This window comes from Triticum dicoccoides, chromosome 2B (genome assembly GCF_002162155.2).
Source record: "Triticum dicoccoides isolate Atlit2015 ecotype Zavitan chromosome 2B, WEW_v2.0, whole genome shotgun sequence".
NCBI lineage: Eukaryota > Viridiplantae > Streptophyta > Magnoliopsida > Poales > Poaceae > Triticum > Triticum dicoccoides.
Genome location: NC_041383.1, coordinates 79235868 through 79243562, shown reverse-complemented (window position 1 = coordinate 79243562; position 7695 = coordinate 79235868).

Below are 7695 nucleotides of genomic sequence, written 5' to 3'. Positions count from 1 at the left end.
GCTCGCCCCCATTCATACCTCGTGGGCGCCAAATCACCTTCTCCCCGGGAAGCTCCCTTCTCCCGAGCCGCGAAACCTCAGCCCCACCTCCATGGCGCCCCCCACCGCACCAATTTCACAGCCGCCCTCCTCCCTAATGCCGGAGATGTTGTCCAATTGCCGTCGTGCACTGGGCCGTGTGCCTCTTACTCCGTGCTGCTGGTGCTGCCTCGACGACGGCCGCGTGAACCGTACCGGAGCCGATTCACCCCCGCCGCTATTCACGGTGCCGGAGCGGCTCCAACTTCGGATCCGTCCAGAGTCCTGGCGCTGCTTGCGCGTAGCCATCGACCATCACAACATCGCTCTTTCCCTGCCGCCGGTCACCACCGCAACCGCGCCGGCCTCACCGACTCGGCAGCTGGACCTGCCTACTTCACCATGCCGCCAGATAGGTCGCACCCTCATCTGAAATCACTTTATTTAGGCGTTAGTTGTCTGAATTTTTATTCTGGGCCAATCGATTCCCAATGGGAAGCAGCACCCCTCAAGGCGGCGGAGCTCCTAGGTTGCCGGTTGGATGGTGTCTAACGTAAGGGTGCGGGGCCACAAGTTTGCCATGGAAGCAGCGCTTAGATGGCTATCTTTAAGAGTTGCGTGGGTTGAAGGTACTGCCGCCGCCGGATCTGGATGACGGGGAGTCTTTGTGGATTGGCCCGGGGGCGGCGCAACCACGGCAATGCGGTGGGGCGGGGAGCGGGGTTTTGGACGGGGCCATGGACGGCAGAGGCAGGCTGCTCTGCCGTTGGTCGCTGGCTCTTCGGGGAAGATTCCGAGCAGTGTCAGCCGGGAGGCACAAGACGGCCATCAAGCCATCCGGCGTAGATCGGACAGTACCAAAATAAAATAAAATCATGTGACCTCAATTTAGTCTTCAGTCAACAGACGTGTGACCACTCTCGTACCTTGATGTTGATCTCTTAGTGTATTTCTTTGGATCAAAGAGATATGTCGTTCTTAACTTTATGCGTTATCTGCATCTTCAGACACACCGTCTTCCGACTCACCGCAGCTGCTCCAACAAGGGAAGCATACACCAGAAGGGAGCTACAGTCCACACTCAATAGTTCCCTGCATCGAATGCGCGTGCCCAACATGGACAGCCACAACAACTGCAGGGCCATCGACAAGTCAGCACATGATGCTCACTCCTATGGATGGCAGCCAGATAGGTTGTACCCTCATCTTACTTGTGTGCAACATTTATGGCTTTGTTATTCATCTAAGCACGGAAAATAGATCATCACATTTCACTATATATTCATGCTGATCTCTTACGGGTCTTGTTCAGGAGTTCACGCTGTTCCATAGTTCAGCTAAGATACTTGTTCTTTAGGTAACGTTGTTCCATAGTTATCATCCATCAGCCAATGCTATCCCACAGGCTGGTGATTATAGTATTATACCACTTCTAGTATTACCTATGTTGTTCTTTAATACTTTTGTGTGCCATCTAGTTAATCTCGAGTACAAATGATACATATTCTGTAGCTTTCATCTGTGTTCTCCCTTTAGTTTATGAGACCTATTGCTGCTAGTTAACCCCAGTCCTACTATTTATGTCGTCTCCTACAGGCACTCATTTACATAAATCTAACTACTAGTTGTCTTCCATGCATGTCAGATATAATTGCACACACTGATATATCCATAAGAACCTCACGGAGCAATGTAAAGGCCAATAAACTTGATGTCAATGATACCCAATGTGTTGGAACATGTAAAGACAGTTCTTCAGAAGACTTGTAGAAAGATGATGAATCCTCTTCACCCCACAAGGTCCTTGCTCTAACTTGGCCTGTGATATGGGTACAACATGCATATAATGTCCTGGAGTGTATCTACTCTGTTGCAATGCCATGTGCTTAGCATGCTGATCATGCATAAATATGTCATGCCTTCCTGTTTTTCAGTACCTATTCCATTCATGATAACATGTTTTCAAATTCAAGTACTGTCATTCTACTCTATCGCAATGCCATATGCTTAATTTGGACATCATGCTTCTGAGTATCTTATGCATTGTTATTCATCAGTATGTACTTCATCTGTCTGCCATACCATGTTTTTTTACATTGAAGTGTTGTTCTAGTGCTCTGTTGCAATGCCATCTTATTTTCCCAATCATACACATGGATGTTGCCTTGGTTATTTCTGTACGTATTCCGCTATCATATAGTTTTACATTCAACTAGTTTTTTTTGTTGTGTTGTCCTGTCGTATCCCTAGCTCTTACACCATACTCCCTCCGTCCGGATTACATGTTGCCGAAATGGATAAAAAAGGATGTATCTAGAACTGAAATACGCCTAGACCCATCCATTTTTTCCGGATGGAGGGAATACATGTCAATATGTCATGCCTTTCTATTCTTCAGTACCTATTCCATCTCTCTGCTGTCGCATGTTTTATAATTAAAGCACCATTCTTCTATACAAGGCATGCAAGGGGAAGATGACTATGTTAGAATCTTAAGGGTTACAAACAAGGCCTTCGCAAAAGATCCAAACGCCAGGAGATAATAAACCAACTCCAGTTTTTATAGATACTGCTCCAACACAAAGAAACCCAACTCCTACTGATAATAAGCAGATTCCAGTGGCCAAAGAACTAGTCCGCTCCAGTCGAGCAAAAATATGTCAACTCAATTCTAAGAAGCGTGTGCGTATCCTTGCATCATGAAATTTTATAGCATGCTGATCATATTTTCTACATGTTTCTTACCCATCTCTCTTTTAGAAAATAAGCTTAATAGATAGAAGAATTTCTGCAATGGTATCGTTTATGAGGAAAGATTCTTGCAGGAATTCTCTATGCTCTAATGTAGATGTAAGTACCTGTTGTATATCACTATATTTTTACATCAGCATGTATTTTGTTAATCGGCGTGAATCCAACCTTTATCTGATCTAAATTTAGTTGTAGCAAAATGTATGATTAAAGGCCACAATGTTGATTTTTGCAAGGAAAACTGCCTGGTAGTTTTGCATCCTGAGTTGCATGAGTGTACTATCTCATATCAGTGGGTTTGAATACTTTGGTTTTGCAGTGGGTTTTTCAGTGTTTTATTACTGTGTTGTCCTGTCGTATCCCTAGCTCTTACATCATACTCCCTCCGTCCGGATTAAATGTCGCAGAAATGGATAAAACTGGATGTATCTAGAACTGAAATACGCCTAGACCCGTCCATTTATTTCTGGATGGAGGGAATACATGTCAATATGTCATGCCTTTCTATTCTTCAGTACCTATTCCATCTCTACTGTAGCATGTTTTATAACTGAATCACCATTCTTCTATATAAGGCATGCAAGGGGAAGACGGCTCTGTTAGAATCTGAAGGTTTACAAACCAGGTCTTTGCAAAAGATCCAAACGCCAGGAGATAATAAACCAACTCCATTTTTCATAGATACTGCTCCAGCACAGAGAAATCCAACTCCCACTAATAATAAGCAGATTCCAGTGGCCAAAGAACTAGTCCGCTCCAGTCCAGCAAAAGAATGTCAACTCCATTCTAAGAAGCGTGTGAGTATCCTCACATCATGAAATTTTATAGCATTCTGATCATATTTTCTACATGTTTCTTACCCATCTCTCTTTTAGAAAATAAGGTTAAACGATAGAAGACTTCCTCCATTGGGATCGTATTCGAGGAAAATATCTTGCGGGAATTCTCTGTGCTCCAATGCTGATGTAAGTGCCTGTTGTATATCACTATATTTTTACATCAACATGTATTTTGTTAATCGGCGTGAATCTAACCTTTATCTGATCTAAAATTAGTTGTAGAAAAATGTTAAAGGCGCCAATGTTGATTTTTGTAAGGAAAATTGCCTGGTAGTTTTGCATACTGAGCTGCATGAATGTACTATCTCATATCATGCACATTACTGAATTGTAGTGCTTCTCTGGTTGCCCATTCATTCATTGTGTCAATGTTGCTTTCGTACTACCTTACCTGGCTGATGATAGCTGTGCCATATTGTGTTAATTTTGTGTAGGCTACTTGCCCAAACGTTCGTTGTGTCAATGTTGCTTTTCTATTATCTGACTTGGCCAATGATAGCAATGCTAGTGTGTTAATTTTGTGCAGGCTGCTGAAGATAAGAAGACAAACTCTGTAAACAACAAGGCAACCCCATTGTTTCTTTCCAGTAAATCTAGGCCAGGTAATATGCAATAACTCATGATTAATCTATTTGTTTCCCGTCCTAATTTATGTTATGATGTAGTGGTCGGGACACTCTCCACTATCAATAATATAAGCCTGCCAAAATCGCCATCTGAATCTGTTCAGTATCCTCTATCTCGAATGCAACGGAATAAATGTATGTTTGTGAACCAATTAATGGCTGAAGCAATGATGGAAATGGTGGATGAATCAGAGGTGCAGAGTTGTGCGACACAACAACTGATCAATGTTTTTAGAGACAGTGTAGCAAAGCAGAAAGAACTTGCCCACATGCTTATGGGTGTCATCTGTGCTGAGGTTGCAGATTGTGACGTTGTAGATGGTTAGGTTCTGTTTATTTATTTGCACTGGCATCAATCTTTGATTGCCCAGTGGATGTAATTTCCTGTAATATATGCTGGATGTGCAACGTTATTCCCTGTATGCCGTACCTTTGCGTGATTGGTTTTGGTCTTGTGCATAATTGCTCGTCGTAATGGGCTCAAATTATCTAATTTGGCCTAAAGACATCTACGAACTTTAGTGGGCCCATTAAGTTAATGGGTCGTTACTAGGCCGAAAGTTAATGGTCGGCCCTCTTACCTCCCGGGTCGTTAACAGGCCGACATCGAAGCGGGCAACAGGTGGCCCCAGTTTATTTCACGGGCCGTTAACAGGCCATTACTAAGTTTGGGCTACATATGGCCCAACTATACTGTAGGCCTTTAGCAGGCCGAAAGAGACAGCGGGCTTGTACTGGACCATGAAGACCATGGGCCGCTAAGAGGCCGAAAGTCAGGTCGTATTGTAAATGGCCCAATTGTGTTGTGGGCCTTTAGCAGGCCGAAAGAGAAACCGGGCTGGTATTGGACCATGAAAGGCATGGGCCGTTAAAGGGACAAAACTAAGGTCCGACTACAAATGGCCCAACTCATTTATGGTCCGTTAACAGGCCGAAAGTCACACAGGGCCCGGAATTGGCCCAACACTTAAACGGGTCGCTAAAAGGCGAAAACTCAGGTCCGACTAAAAATGGCCCAACTGATTTATGGGCCGTCAACAGGCTGAAAGTGACACCGGGCCAGAAAATTGGCCCAACACTTAAATGGGCCGCTAAAAGGCCGAAACTCAGGTCCGACAACAAATGGCCCATCAGATTTATGGGCCGCCAACAGGCTGAAAGACACACCGGGCCGGAAACTAGCCCAACATTTAAATGGGTCGCTAAAAGGCCGAAAGATGTACATCCTGAAAATTGGCCCATCCATTAAACGGGTCGTTAACAGGCCGAAATCTCATCGGGCCGATATTGAGCCCAGATATATAGCGGGCTGTTAACAGGGTCGAACTGACGATGGGCTGCAATGGTGTCAAATATTTAACGGGCCGTCGACGGGCCGAATTGGCTCATCTCGTATGGGTCGTGGGCTTAAATGGACCTGACACAAGTAGGCCTTATATGGGTTGGCCTGCTAATTTTAACTGGGTCGGCCTTTTCACAGGAATGGGCCTCTGTTGGGCCGTGCCACGTGTCGACGTACCATAGGTGTCTTCCGTCCAATGAGTGGATGACATCTGTCCCAACGGTGAGCCGACACGTGTTTCCTCCAGCCAATGATGATTTTACATATGGAAAATCCCCATTGGTTGGGGCTGTTAACGGGTTATCGGATCCAAAACCCGACCTGATAGGTTAACGGCGTCCCGTTACGGTGGATGCCACGTGTTGGTCACCCTTGACGAAAGCACTTTTGTGACGCGCGATTTATCGTCAAGGAAGTGGACACTTCAGTGATGATAATTTTGGTAATGTCATGGAACACTTCTACGACAGCACAGGTATGACTATCTTGATTCTGTCATAAATTTATCATGGATGTACATGCATGACAAAAAACGCGACCTACTGTGACAAACACGTATCATCATGGAAGTGTATTTTTTTTGTAGTGCAAGTTTAAATGAGGCCGGAAACAACATATAACAATTCCGGTAAGTCCTCATATGCAAATTTAGGAATTGGTCCAGAACTGAATAAACCTTATGTTGAAGTTGTTAAACAGCAAGTTAAGATGCACCAAGATGATCTACACGAGATTCTAGTCAAGTTACATATAAAGTTCATTAGATTCGGAGCTACGGCCTAGAAGATATGAGCAAAACAAGTTAAACCTGTCATTGCTGCAAAATGCATACAAACATCAAGCAAACACCTCAAAACAAGGATGCAACATGATAATATCAAACTACATGCAAAATCAAGCAAGTTTCATATAGAGCACACTCAAAACGAAGCAACTGTTCAACACATACACTCTATACAAGTTTAAAGGACAAGCTGTCCAAAACAACAACTAGTCATCTAGCAAGCATCAAAACAATATGCTACAGCATCTCAATGTAAGAAAAAAGGCATGGGCATGAAGTACAGGTAAATCATGACAAAACATGAACACTGAGCTATCTCCAGAAATCACTAGATCATGCTCAAAAGGACATGGCAAGATTGTAAATAATAACAGTTTCAGACTTAGCAAGAATAACATCAGGTTGCAATGTTTAGGGCTACCAAACAACATGTTACAGGAACTTAACATGGCAAACAAAGGCATGACATGAATCTACTAATTGCATAGAACAAAAGTCCCTTACTGACCATGAGCCAAAAGGGCAAAGAAAATATGATGGCGCCCATGTAAACATAGCAAGAGATATGACAGATTCATACATGGCAGGAACAACAATAAGTAGACATGTTGGTGAGCTTGTACCACTCACCACAGAGCAATACATGGCATCACAAGGCAACCAACAGTAAGAATACATGTTTATGAAGCTAAACATGGCAAGAGAAAGTTCATAGGGTGCATGGATCACTAGCAAAACACATGGCAAAACTGAAAAAGTTAATCAGGCTGACAGCAACATTATTTAGCAAGTTGAGAGCAAGATTACAACAGGTTACAGCAGGCTATAAATGCAAGCATGGGCATGAATGGATAGAGCATGACATGTAAAACAAAACATCCTTAGTGAACATCTCCAGATTATGCACAGAATGACTTGTAGCAGCAGGTTTACATAGCATCATGATATAGCAGATTCAGACTAGCAAAACAGCAACAGCAAGTACCCTACTTCACGAGCTCGATGCACTCACTATAATACTCACAAAAATAAATGGATGGCACCATAGTAAATATGGCATGATGTAGTACAAAACACATGTAGACATCAAGCTCATAGGATGCACACATCAAATGCAACAAAAATGACAAATCATCAAGTTATAACAGTTTCAGCAGATTAACATCATATAGCACTCTTGCAACGATGATTCGTGCATCAAGATGATCTCAAACAAACATGGCACAATGGAATGAAATTAAGAGAATCTCTCAATGAACAATTTGATATATCACATGGGCAAAACAGAGCTACAGAAGAGCAGTTATGCCATGATGAATAGTGCACCAGAAGCTA